This window comes from Rhinopithecus bieti, unplaced genomic scaffold, assembly GCF_001698545.2.
Source record: "Rhinopithecus bieti isolate Rb0 unplaced genomic scaffold, ASM169854v2 scaffold_61298, whole genome shotgun sequence".
Classification (NCBI taxonomy): domain Eukaryota; kingdom Metazoa; phylum Chordata; class Mammalia; order Primates; family Cercopithecidae; genus Rhinopithecus; species Rhinopithecus bieti.
This window is the reverse complement of record NW_016823727.1, coordinates 603526-618021: the sequence shown is the minus strand read 5'-3', so window position 1 is coordinate 618021 and position 14496 is coordinate 603526. Positions and strand designations below refer to the sequence as shown.

Sequence of the window (14496 nt, the reverse complement as noted above, 5' to 3'; positions counted from 1 at the left end):
AAAAAAAAAAAAAAAAAAAAAAAAAAATCCATTGTTTTAAAACTATATAATTGGCTCAAGAGTATTTTTTGCAAGCGAGCAGTACAGTTTAAATTTGGGCTTTTTGAGTAATTTTAGGCAGGAGTCTCTCTTACTCTTCAGAATAATGACTTCCTAGAACAAAACAAATCTCTCTTTTGTGAGACCAGGGATAGAGACTACTTTTATTTATAACTGTGGACTTTAGGTTCAAATGTAGCATCTTTTGGGAAACCTCACTAACAAAATTACCTTTCCTGCTGTCGGGGAAAAATAGTGAAAGACTCTGAAATCCACTCCCCGTGCCCCCCACCCACCAAGAGATTACTAAGTGTGCTACTGCAACACACCCTTGATAGGTTTTCTTGGCCTTTTATCATCATTCAGCTATTTTACAACTCTGTAAGTTGTAGGAAATGATTAATAATGCAGACAATTTTTGTCCATAGAAATGCAAATCAGTTGTGTCCAGTCGAATGCAATTGATCATTGCCCTTCACATTGACTTGTTTTGCATCCATTTGTAAATACATTTCAGCATTTTTTTTTTTTTTTGAGACAGTCTTACTCTGTTGCCCAAGCTGGAGTGCAGTGGCGCTATCTTGGTTCACTGCACCCTCCGCCTCCCAGGTTCAAGTGATTCTCCTGCCTCAGCCTCCTGAGTAACTGGGATTACAGGTGCCCACCACACCTGGCTAGTTTTTGTATTTTTAATAGAGATGGGGTTTCGCCATGCTGCCAGGCTGGTCTCTAACTCCTGACCTCAGGTGATCCGCACACCTCGGTCTCTCAAAGTGCTGGGATTACAGGCATGAGACACTGAGCCTGGCCTATTTCAGCATTCTTTATTTGCCTATATATATGTGATTCTTTGAATTTTCCTTTGAACTGTTTGTAATGTCTTACTGGCCTGTCATTCATTAATGAGTCAAATACATCTTTGACTCATGTTCGTTTTATATGAGAGTCATGACCTTTCTTTTTATAAAGTTATTTTTTAACACTACCATTTCTTACCCTTTACATGTTACCTAAAGTTTTTTTTTTTTTTAAATCAAGAATACTTGAGGATTTACTTCTAAAAATGGAATTTTAGCATGTTTTGTAAAGTGGGTTTGGAATGTCTTATATTTTCACAAGATTAATTCTACTAGCTTCCTCTTTTCAGTATCATCACATACTTTATCTTCCCTCTGGGGACTGTAATAAATATTTCTGCCATAAAAATGCAAATAACATTAGACTAAGAATTGTAATGCCCAGGAGGCCTAAGAAGATTACATTTAGATAAGATCATACTGTTACCAATTTATGAGATTTTTTTCCATCATTACTCCACTCTGTAGAACTGTTTCTTATTCTTTGTTTCCAATAGGTTTTAAAAATTATTTCTGACTACTGGCCTTTTACAAATGATTTCTGTTCAACAGGGATATTTATTTCACTAGATCCTACAAGTGAACTGAGCTGGTGTATGTGCATAACTTGGCTGCAGATTTGCATGTATGCAATGGCAATAAAGTAAGGCACTCTGATTTTGAGACATTTATTTCAATATATCTAAGACTTCATTGCATTAGAATATCAAATTGGCTCCTTTTCTCCTCTATAACAGCTACAGTTTGTTCAGCTGCAAATGTAGAGCAAAAAATGATCAACAAGTATTACTAGATTTTTGTTGTAATTCCTGTCTATACACAGACTTTTCTATAATACTATATGAGAAACTATCTCAAAACACAGCCAAGTAATTTGAAATTTCTTTCAAGCCAAATTGCTACTAGGTCACTATGCTCAGTTACTAAGACTGTAGCTACATAGTCATTCTACCTACTCCATCTTTGTTCTTCATTTGATCTCAAAGTCTTGTTTTCATAATTTTCCTTTGCACTTGTCTTTTTATACTTAAACTTTCCCAAGGTCAGAAAGCAAATCAATGACAGAATAGGGAACAGAACTCCCAAGAGATTCCTAAAATATTAGAAGTTCCATCTTAGAACAGTGATGTCATCAGGAGGAATTTTTTTTGTTTGTTTTCCACAAACACCTAAAATAACTTCTTATAATAGAATCCCTTGGCATCAGTTTCGATCTCTTAATACCTATTTAATTTTAATAATTTTAGAAAGAGGCAGCAAAAGTGGAATTAACAATATACAACTTCTAGTAAGCCGTTTAAATTCTTAACACAACTATTAGGCAAGAACCTGGGAAACTGCGTGAAAGCAAAAAACGAGCAGAACTCATTTTGTAAGCAACGTATCTGTCAAGCAGCGTTTGAGAATGAAGGAAGGTGTTGTAGGGTTTTATTCACTGTCTTCTAGGATTTCCAAGAGTTGTTATAATTAGTTGGGGGCCAGGTAAATTCTATTAGAAATGCTGTGAGGATTATTAAGTACTTTTCACCCATTGAGATTCATTTGCTCAATGTATTTGCATAGTTTCTGGTTGTTTTAAAGGAAAAAAATTCTTGTCACAGGCTACTATGCATTCTCTTACAAAGATTTTTTTTAAAAAAATCCAGTCTATTTCACGTGTCCTACTGTTTTCCTTCTTTCCTGACAGCACTGTCTGACTGTCACTCAGTATTCGATACAGGGCACAGAGTATTACAAAAGTTGACTTGTTTAAGATAAATGAGTCCCTGATTGTAGTACAAGAAGCCGGTTACTGGAGCATATTGTCTTCCATCGTGTTGTGTTGTTAATTCATTCAGATGCTTCTTTTCATATCGGGAAATTGTTTCTAGGTGAATCTTGTAAAACACAGTCTTCACCATTGAGTATGTGCACATGAAAAATGAAGGTGGAATACTGGTTTATTAAAAAGTTATGCTTGTTTAGAAACTCTATCAGAATACAGAGTCATTCAGAAATCTGTGACTATCTGTATACGGCCAGAAACAATAGACACAGCTATTGAAAGAATTGGTTTTCTTCAATACTCATCCATCCAAAAGCTATTGCTTTTGAAATCAGTCAGTTTAATGACTGGTCTTGAAAAAAATATATTTATTCTGTAAAATTCCTATATAACCCACCATGTTTGTTTTCTGTTTTGTTTGGGTTCTTTTTTTTTTTAAGCTATTGATTTTTTTTCTTCCTGGATAACATTCACGTGACATAAAATTCACTATTTTTAACCATTCTAGTGTACATTTCAGTGGTTTTCAGTATATTCAAAATGTTTTACAATCATTACCACCATCTAATTCCAGAGCATTTTCACCACCCCAAAAAGAAATCTCACTAGGCAGTCACTTCTCATTCCCCCTTAATTGCCAGTACCTGCCAATTGCCAACCTATTTTGTCTTTATGGATTTGTCTATTCTGGGCATTTCATATAAAAGGAATAATACAATATGCTTTTGTGTCTGGGTTTCACTTAGCACAGCATTTTCAAGGTTTATCTGAATTATAATGTGTATCAGTATTTAATTCCTTTTTATGGCTGGATAATAGTCCATTGTATAGATATACCATAGTTTGTTTATCCATTCATCAACTGATGGACATTTGAGTTGTTTCCACTTTTTGGCCACTATGATAAATGCTTCTATGAACATTCATGTACAAGATTTTGTGTAGACATGTTTTTAATTCACTTGGGTATATACTGAGGGGTAGAATTGCTGGGTCATATGGCAACTCCATATTAAAATTTTCTAGAGGGCTGGGCGTGATGACTGACGCCTGTAATCCCAGCATTTTGGGAGGCTGAGATGGGCAGATCAGCTGAGGTCAGGAGTTCAAGACCAGCCTTCAACATGGTGAAACCCTATCTCTACTAAAAATACAAAAATTAGCTGGGCATGGTGGTGGGAACCTATACTCTGAGCTACTCTGGAGGCTGAGACAAGAGAATTGCTTGAACCTGGGAGGCAGAGGTTGCAGTGAGCCAAGATTGTACCACTGGACTCCAGCCTGGGCAACAAGAGCAAAACTTGGTCTCAAAAACAAAACAAAAACAAAATTTGAGAAAATTCCGGACTGTTTTCCATAGCAGCAGTAGCATTTTACATTTCTACCAGCAATGTATGAAGGTTCCAACTTTTCCATGTACTCTGCAACACTTGTTATTTGTCTTTTCGTTCATAGCCATGGATGTAAAGTGGTATCACAATGTCATTTTGATTTGCATCTGCCTAATGACTAACGACGTTGAACATCTTTTTATGTGCTTATTGGCCATTTGTATATCTTCTTTGGGTGGCTCAAGACCAGTCATTCAAATCTTTTACCGATTATTAAACTCGGTTATTTGTCTTTTTCTTGTTGAGTTGTAAGAGTTCTTTACATATTCTGGATAGTAGAACTTTTTCAAATATATTATTTGAAAGTATTTACTCCCATTCTGTGCATTGTCTTTTCAGTTTCTTGATAGTATCCTTTGATGCACAAAAGTTTTTCATTTTGATGATGTCCAATTTATTTGTTTTCTTTATTTGTTGCTTGTGCTTTTGGCGTCATATCTAAGAAACCATTGCTTAATCCAAAGTCATGAAGATCTACACCTATGTTACTTTATAAGAGTTTTATAATTTTAGCTCTATATTTAGGTCTTTGATCCATTTTGACTTAATTTTTGTTAATTTTGATCACAAATGTATTTCTGAATTTATTCAGAGTTTATTTCTGAGCTCTCTCTCCCATTGATTTATATGTCTATCCTTTCGCCAGTACCACACTGTTTTGATTACCATAGATTTGAGGTAAGCTTTGAAATTAGAAAGTGTGAGTTCTCCAACTTTGTTGTTCTTCAAGATTGTTTTGGCTATTTGAAGTCCTTTGCTTTTCCACATGAATTTTAGGTTCGGCTGCTCCATTTCTGCAAAAAGGGCAGCTAGAATTTTGATAGATATCACAGTGAATCTATAGGTCAGTTTGGAGACTACTGTCATTTTAATAATATTAAGCCTTCTAATTAATGCATGAAGTCAAAATGTCTTTCCCTTTACTTAGGTATTCTTTAATTTTTTTTTTTTAACAATGTTTCAGGGTTTTCAGTGTATAGGCCCTGCATTTAGTTAAGTTTATTTCTCTCTATTTTATTCTTTTTTGATGCTATTGTAAATGAGATTGTTTTCTTAATTTCATTTTGGATTGTTCATTGCCAGTGTATAAAATATAATTGATTTTAAAATGTTGATCTCGTATCTTACAACTTGTTTATCAGCTGTAATAGTTTTTTGGTGAATTCTTAAGAGTTTTCTATAATCTAAGATTATGTCATCTATGAATAAATATAGGCTTCCATCTTCCTTTCTAATCTGAATGCTCTTTACTTATTTTTCTAACCTAATTGCCCTGGCTAGAACTTCCAGTACCATATTGAATAGAAGGGGTGACAGCAGACATCCTTGCCTTGTTCCTGATCATGGGAGAAAGTATTTGGTTTTTCACCATTAAGTATGGTGTTAACAGGGGACTTTTCATAGATGACCTTTATTACATTGAGAAGTTCCTTTCTAACCTTTATTAGATTGAGGAAGTTCCTTTCTATTCCTGGTATGTTAAGTTGAATTGAATTAAGTTATAAATTTGAACTAAAAGACAAATAGGCTACAGGATTTTTTGCCTCTGTTCAGCCTAAGGAAACACTATGATCCTGTGTTCTCTTTAATTTTAATGGCTACTAGGTTCTTATCTGGGAAGCAATGAAATCACTGCCTTTCAGAAATTCTGAGAGCTCACTGAGCCAGCTAAGTTACATGCCTGGTAGTGTTGCCCCGATAGGGTTTGGATCTGAGTCCCTACCCAAATCTCATGTCGAACTGTAATCCCCAATGTTGGAGGCGGGGCCTGGTGGGAGGTGATTAGATTATGGGGGCTGTTTCTCATGAATGGTTTAGCACCATTCCCCTTGGCACTGTCCTCAGGATAGTGAGTTCGCAAGTGATCTGGTTGTTTAAAAGTGTGTGGAACCTCCCCACCCTTGCACCTGCTCCTGCCATGTCAGAGGTCTTGCTCCCACTTTGCCTTCCACCATGATTGGAAGCTTCCTGAGGCCTCCCTAGAAGCAAATCTGCCATGTTTCCTGTACAGCCTGCAGAACTGTAAGCCAATTAAACCTCTTTTCTTATAAATTACCCAGTGTCAAGTATTTCTTTACAGCAGTGCAAGAACAGACTAATACATGCCCTTAGAGATGCAAAATTAAAAGGCAAGACCTTTGATTGGTGTTTACTTGTATGAATTGTATAATGTTTATATTATATATAAAATACTTAATAGTAGAACAAATGTAACATTTTTTCCATTCTAATATGTGAGCTATCTTAAAGCTAAAATATATTTTGTCTTGGTTTTGAAACCATAATTTTCTCTATTTTTTTTCTACCTAAAGACTAGGAAAAGAGCTAAAAGATGCCAAATTAGAATCCCATATTACAAAAAAAAATTCTATGAGTTAAATATTATAGCCCTTCTATATCCCTATATGTGTACTAATTTACTATTTTATTCCATTAAAATATTTACATTGCTAAGATGTAATACAATTGTAGTCCCAATTATATTATTAAGGTTTTGAATGTCAACATTAACAGATCTTGTTTTCCTTACCATTTGAAATGGCTGTGGGTTTTTCCATCTTCTGGAATTATTATAAAGAGTGTGTGTGTGTATGTGTGTGTGTGTGTGTGTATTTTAACCTTACATGTCTTGTCACTAAAAATCTCCCTTGCAAGGGGGAATAAGGACTTAAATCACAGTTTATCTTCTACTGAATATAACTGCTTTAGGACAAATTGAACTATGCTTCCAGCTATTACAAAATTGGCAAGACACAGATGAAATTCTGTGGAGACACGATTTGTGCACCAGAAGTCAGATATTTATCAGTAACCTCAGCTTTTCTCTTTCCATGTAGCTTCCTTCTCCCCATGAACCCATGATATTAGTAGTGAAATTGGAAGACCAGTTCTTCCAGACACAGAGATCTGACTCCGGGCTCCCAGGTATTCACAGATGGACCCAAAAACGTTATACTGAAAAGGAAGTATTCATGAGAAAATTTGCAAAGTGAGATAGGCCTTGAATATTTGGGGAGTATTTTATAGTAAGAAAAAGGTCAAATATGAGTTGTTCCTTCCCAAATTTAAAGAATATTTCAAACCTATTAGATTCATTTTTGCACTTTTACAATGCCCCAATTTTGACCTAAATATATATGTTTTCTGGAAAAAACATTCACTTTCTGGAAAGCATGTTCATGAAAAGTTAAATGAACAAATATTATATTTTGGAGAATCAACCTTACTTTCCCATTGGCTTCTATTTCACTTTTGAGATGTCAGCTCTGATACCAACATTTTACCTTTCAGGTATTTTATCCTTTCACCTGTCTGTGAAATAAAGGCCTATAAATAAATATCTGATTGTTCTGGGGGAACTCTTGAAAGGAACCCCACAGGAAATCCTTACATGGGTGCCAAGATTATTTTAGAATGTCTCTGGTCCCAAAGAAACAGGGACCAGTTTCCTGGTTTCTTTCTTGTTTCCTAATCATCAAAAACAGTAATCCTGGGCAATTTTTGTCATTAAAAGAAAGCATATCTTACTGTGTGGAGAGAAAACACAGTCAAAACACTAATAATTGCCAGCCATGAATGTGAATTTGGCTTGCCCTTCTATTAGGAAATATGAGGTAGTACATAAAGTAAAATCAACATTCTGTACACCTTCTATAGCACCTGTGGGTTACTCAGTGCTAAGGGACTACCAGCAGAACTATGCCATGCTAACACAGGAGCACTGAAATAAGGATTGAGGATAGGCTCACACTAATTGTATCAATTTGGCAGGCTTTACATTTTGTTACTATTAGGAATATGTTGCACCTCCTTTGGTGACAGGATTACCTATTCCTCCAGATCCTAATGTGACAAATTAAATGATAGAGGTTGCTGGTGCTTTTCATCAGCAGCAAAAATGATTTAGGGCTAGAGAGGGAAGTAAAAGATGGTAGATCCAGGAATCTCTCTTCCTAATAAAACCATAGATATCCATACCCCTCCAAAGATAGTCACTTCTAAATTATTTACTTTGTAGAATATCCAAAGTTTTTGCTTTTATTCTTTCTCTTTTTCTTCCCTTTGGAGCCATTTCACTAGCTGTTAATGGAAGAGAATCAATGCTAATTTCTGGTTACATATTAAAATGTAGAGGACTTGGATAGTTTACCTATCCCTGTAAGAGCAGTCATACCTTCTAGGGTTATAGTAAAGATGGAGTGAAATAATGCATAGGAAAGGACTTTATAAAATACAAAACACCTAGGCCAGGCACGGTGGCTCACACCTGTAATCCCAGCACTTTGGGAGGGCGAGGTGGGCAGATCACCTGAGGTCAGGAGTTCGAGACCAGCCTGGCCAATATGGTGATACCCCACCCATCTCTACTAAAAATAAAAATTAGCTGGGTATGGTAGTGGGTGCCTGTAATCCCAGCTACTCAGGAGGCTGAGGCAGGAAAATTGCTTGAATCTGGGAGGCAGAGGTTGCAGTGAGTTGAGATTGCACCACTGCACTCCAGCATGGGCAACAGAGCGAGACTCTGTCTCGAAAAATAATAATAAGTAAGTAAGTAAGTAAGTAAGTAAATAAATAAATAAATAAATAAATCAGCTAACCTTTGGGGGTGAGAATTGTCTTTACTCTCTCACTTCCCTCCTTAGTTTAGATTCTGTGGTTATCATGATGATCAATCCCGTGAACCCATCCTCATCGCCCCCTGCCCTCTTCCAATCCCTTTTCTCCTCTCTTTTCTCTGTTCTTGGCACGATGTCAAACCTGGTTAGATCCAAGTCTTTTATAGTGCAACGCCAACAAAAAGAGAATAGGCTTTAGTGTCTGACAGGTGAATGTAAATTATAGCTCTGCTGTTCATTCGTTTTGGGGAAGTCAACATTTTCAAGCCTCGGTTTTGCCTCTCTGAAAGAAAATGATGATGATACTCCTTGTAGTTATTATGGAGATTAAATTCAATAATACTTGTAGCATGACAGCACAAGACCTGGCACATAGTAGGCATTCAGTAAGGGGTAACTGTTGTCATCAGTATTTATAATCCATGATAGTTTTTTCTGTGCTAAAACCGAAAACTAATTTACAGATATACATTTCCAAACATACATGCATGTTTTACCATATAAAGGTATTTTTAAAATCCTGATTTTATAGTCTAATTTAATAACTTTATTGTTTTTTAAATCTTTGTTCATTTCCTTAACACATTAAAGATTGAAGAGTTTTCTTTTCTCTCCCTTTCCCTTTCTTCTTTCTTTCTTTTTTTTCTTTCTTTCTTTCTCTTTCTTTCTTTCTTTCTCTTTCTTTTCTTTCTTTCTTTCTTTTCTTTCTTTTCTCTCTCTCTTAAAATCCTGATTTTATAGTCAAATTTAATAACTTTATTGTTTTAAAAATCTCCTGTTCATTTCCTTAACACCTTAAAGATTGAAGAGCTTTCTTTTCTCTCTCTCTTTCTTCCTTTCTCTTTTCTCTCTTTTTTTTTTTTTGTTTTTCAGACAGAGTTTCGCTCTTGTTACCTAGGCTGGAGTGCAATGGCGCAATCTCGGCTCACCGCAACCTCTGCCTCCTGGGTCCAAGTAATTCTTCCGCCCCAGTCTCTGGAGCAGATGGGACTACAGGTGCGTGCCACCACGCCCAGCTAATTTTTGTATTTTAGTAGAGATGGGGTTTTACCTTGTTGGCCAGGCAGATTACTCCTGACCTCAGGTGATCCACCTGCCTCAGCTGCCCAAAGTGCTGGGATTACAAGCATGAGCCACCATACCCGGCCTGAAGAGCTTTCTAATTATACTTTTGGTTTATTCATAGAACAGTAAATACATTTTAAAAAGAAGATGAAAACTATAGTTTTAAATCTGTTCTTAACTTATAAAACATGGCATATGATATATGAAAACATAAATACATTAATGAATGTATCCAGATTCCTCGGGAAACACTTTCATAATGAGACTATATGAATGATTCTAAAACCTGCCTTACACAGCTAGGTAGCTAAGGAACATTTTCCTCAAACCCCATTATATGGTTCCACAGGTCTCAGTGCTTACCCTCAGACTCAGACCCATCGGTCAAAATATTGACCATCTTTTAAAATAAGTTCCAAATTACAGGAGAAAAATCTGCCTTAACAAGTGCAGCTCAGGGCATTTAAATATTTCTCACAGTATTCTAAGGCCTCCATGTTATCCAGTGGATGATATTTCAATAAAATAACGAAACATTCCATATTCCCTCTTATTACCATTCATCACCCAACAGCTGTAAAATCACCAGCTGCTAGGAAAAAGAACTAAATCAGTCTTCTACAGCTGCAAAGAGAAAAAAGCTTAAGATCTCTTCACATAATTTCTGGGATTCCAGCAGGCTGGAGTCAAAGTACAGTTTTCCTTGCCACAAAACCCTCAGCCTCGTAAACATGTCAAACAGCACATAAGCTGTGATTTATTTTTGTCATTATTGGCAAAGAAGTGTATGAAGGAGAAGAGTAGAGGTGGCTGAGATAATACAATAGAATCATGACAGCAATGTAAGTAGTGTCTACCATATCCAGGGCACACAGCATCAGATTTTAAATCCTCACCATAACTACAAAAGGTAGATATTATCCTCATTTTATTAGAGAACTGAGGTTCAGTGAGAACAGGTAACTTAGTAAATGCTGTGGTAAGTCAGATTTAGCTGTGTTTGGCTCCAATACCAGGGTCTTAATCGTCACACTGTCTGCCTTCCAGCAAAATGGACAGATGAAAGAAAACTGAACTGGTGAGAATAAGTGGAATGGATCGGAGAGAAGGGGAAACAAGGGGAAGGTGATAATGTGTTAAAAGACACAGGAGGGGACCGGGCACTCACGCCTGTAATCCCACCACTTTGGGAGGCTGAGGCAGGCAGATCACTTGAGGTCAGGAGTTCGAGACCAGCCTGGCCAACAGGGCAAAACCCCATCTCTACTAAAAATACAAAAATTAGCATGGTGGTGCGTGCCTGTCGTCCCAGCTACTCGGGAGGCTGAGGCATGAGGATTGTTTGAACCCAGGAGGGGGGTTGCAGTGAGCCAAGATCACGCCACTGCACTCTAGCCTGGGTGACAGAGCGAGAGACTCTGTTTCAAAAAAAAAAAAAAAAAAAAGACACAGGAGGAATGTATTAAGGTAAATGAGGCTCCTAGTTTGTATCTCTTTTCCTATTCTTTTCTCCCAAAGAAAGGAAATGACCCTAAAATCTTATATAGTTTAAGAAATAGGGTGCCATTTCCATTAACTTCCCTAATTTGCTATCATCAGCCATAAAAAATTCTAGCCCATAAAATCAGATTTCATTAATTACTCATTTTAGCAACAATATTAGCCACAGATGAATTGGCATAGTCTGTAAAGCAATGGTTTTCAAACTTTAGCAAGCATTAGAACACCTGGAGGGATTGTTAAACATAGATTCTTAGGCCTCATCTCTAGAATTTCTGATTCAGTAGGTCTGGGGTAAGGTTTGAGAATGTGTATTTCTCACAAGTTGCCAGGTAAGGCTGATGGTGCTGGTTCAGGGACCACACTCCACTGCTGCAAATAAAACTGTGCTAAAATTTAGATTTGTACACACATTTACAGATAAGCTGACCTGCAAACGAACAGTATTTCTTAAGAAGCTACCTTCCATTCTGCAGGCACAATCAGATTTCAGTTATTCTATAGCTGTCTACATAAAATGAATGGTGTCCAGAGACACACAAATGTGGGACAATGAATCTATGCCTATGTTCTTAATAAGGCAAAAGACTATGCTTTCAATGTGCAATACACTCAGTGAAGCAATCATAGGAATTAAAACATCACATTCAGTCCAGGTGTGGTGGCTCGTGCCTGTAATCCCAGCACTTTGGGAGGCTGGGGCGGGCGGATCACCTGAGGTCAGGAGTTCGAGACCAGGCTGACCAACACGGAGAAACCCCGTCTCTACTAAAAATACAAAATTGGCCGGGCGTAGTGGCACATGCCTATAGGCCCAGCTACTCCGGAGGCCGAGGCAGAAGGATCATTTGAACCAGGGAGGGGGAGGTTGTGGTGAGCCGAGATCATGCCATTGCACTCCAGCCTGGACAACAAGAGCGAAACTCCATCTCAAAACAAAAAACAAAAACAAAAACAAAAAAACACATTCAAAAGAGACAACCATTTACAAATTCAATACAAGCTCTTTTCTAATTCAGAAAAAAGTACAGATAAAAGTCAAACGCACCCAAGCTTGGGGTGGAAAAATCGAAAACCAGAACCATTCACATTTCCAACCATGGTCGCTATTGGTCCAACTGCTTATGGGCTCTTTTTTCTTCTTTTTTCTTTTTCTAAAGAGAGTAGGGACAGCAAGAATTGTCACGGAACTAGATCCCTGGAAGCCAACATAGTCTTGGCCACTTAGGCTGTTTTTTATCCACTACCTGGCCTTATCCACAGTTTTGGCTTGGCTTAGCTCAATTCAAACACATGCTTAGTAATGGCACTAGGGGCTGCTACACTGCTGCAGAAATTGAAATCAGTATGAAAATGGGATAGAAAGATGTCAGGAAATTCGTATTATTTTAAAAGGAAATTACTTCCAATTTCAAAAGCAGCCTGAGATTAATAAGAAAATGAGGTTTCCATTCCATAGGGTCTTCTAGGATGGAGATGTCTCATTCTAACATCCTTTTGAAATGGAAAAACACTTAATGTATAATCTCCTTTAATTGATTTTCCTGAGCCTCTTTACAGACTGATAATTTTCTTGCTGGCAGTATATTGTATAGAATAGTTGTATTTTAAGACTTCTTCAAAAGTGCCTGTTAACTATGAGTAATTATCCCTTGTTGAATTTGGCAGAACAAAGAGAAACTTCTAGAATTTTATTTTCAGCCTTAGAAAGTGTTGTTAACTCTGAAAGTTTATATTTAGAGGACTTACTTTAAAAAAAGAAAGTAATACTTTTAAATGCATGCACATGAATTTTTTTTTTTTTTTTTTTAACAGAGTCTTGCTTTGTCACTCAGACTAGAGTGCAGTGGGACCATCTCGGCTCACTGCAACCTCCGCCTGCCAGGTTCAGGTGATTCTTGTGCCTCAGCCTCTCAAGTAGCTGGGATTACAGGCGCCCACCACTACACCCAGCTCATTTTTGTATTATTAGTAGAGACAGGGTTTTGTCATGCTGGCCAGGCTGGTCTGGAACTCCTGACCTCAGGTGATCCACCCGCCTTGGCCTCCCAAAGTGCTGGGACTACAGGTGTGAGCCACTGTGCCTGGCCACCTGAAGTTTTTATAAGGCCCTTGAGAACTCTGGCACTTTGTTGTGGTTGATCAGAGCCATTCAGGTAGTCTCATAGGTCCTTCAGTCCACAAATATTGAGGGTCCACCCTGTGCCATGTTATAGGGGCCTCTGCCATTTTGCTCAGGACTCTACTCTGAGGTGGTCCTGTATGACATGGATTATAAGAGACAGTTGAGGAAACAAAAGATCTGCATGCTCTCCTTTCATGAATTCGCTAAAATATCGTGGCAAAATATTTTGAGCACTCTACCTTACATAAGCTTTCTAGTTCACAGTCTGGTAAGTTGACATGTCTCTAAATATTTGTTATTTTCTGATTGAATCCTACCTGAACCCCGTTAACTGAGATACACTAAATCATAGCACCCTTTATCTGAAGCAATACTGTAGGATTTCAAAGATCTGTCAGTGTCTAGAAACAAACAGGTATCTGTTGTATGAATGCTGCATTTTCTTCAACTCTGGGAGCCCGGATTAACTTCTACAAGTAATAGCACTGTTTCTGTTTTGGTTACTTCCTGTCCACTGTCCTAGTCATTTTGGTTACCCTGATGCTGCCCCAGCGACTCAGCCCGGCCAGCACTGTCCTGCTGGCTAACTGGATCATGGCTGCTGGTGGCCTATCTTATACTAGGGCTGAGAGAAAGAAGAAAGAATAGGGACGTCTACCCTTTAGGAAATGCAGTAGAATATTCTGCAGCCTTTTCCATTTTATTCATTTTGCTTTGGTTTGCTCAGAATTATCAGAGCAAGATATAAAATCGAAGAATTGGAGTGCTCATCCTTATGTTCTCCTTGCCCAATCCCCATCCATAGTCTCTGGATGTGTCCCAACAAGGTGCTTACAGATGAGCCACTCTGTATCTTTTCTGGAAGTTGGGGAGGTAAGGACAGATAAACAATGACACTAATTTTTCATCATCTCCCTATTCCTGTGTTTCTATCGTTCAACGAAACACCTACTGAGCACCTACTTCTGGCCCAGGTAATGCACTTGGTCCTGAGAATGCAAAGATCATACAGTTCCTCAGAGAGTTCGCAGTCTCCTGGGAGATGCAGAGAAGTAAAAGTTCAGAGGAAAGTCCAGGAGATGTATGAACCTAGAGGAAAGAGAGTTTAACTCTGCCTTAGGGTGGGGGGGGGGGGGGG

The 14496-nt window shown here is 37.7% G+C and overlaps 1 protein-coding gene across 2 annotated transcripts in view; it reads right to left on the bottom strand.

Annotated features, from left to right (window-relative positions):
* NTN4 (netrin 4) overlaps window positions 1-14496 on the bottom strand; it is a 130736-nt gene that overhangs the window by 74363 nt on the left and 41877 nt on the right. The gene's annotated exons all lie outside the window — the stretch shown is intronic.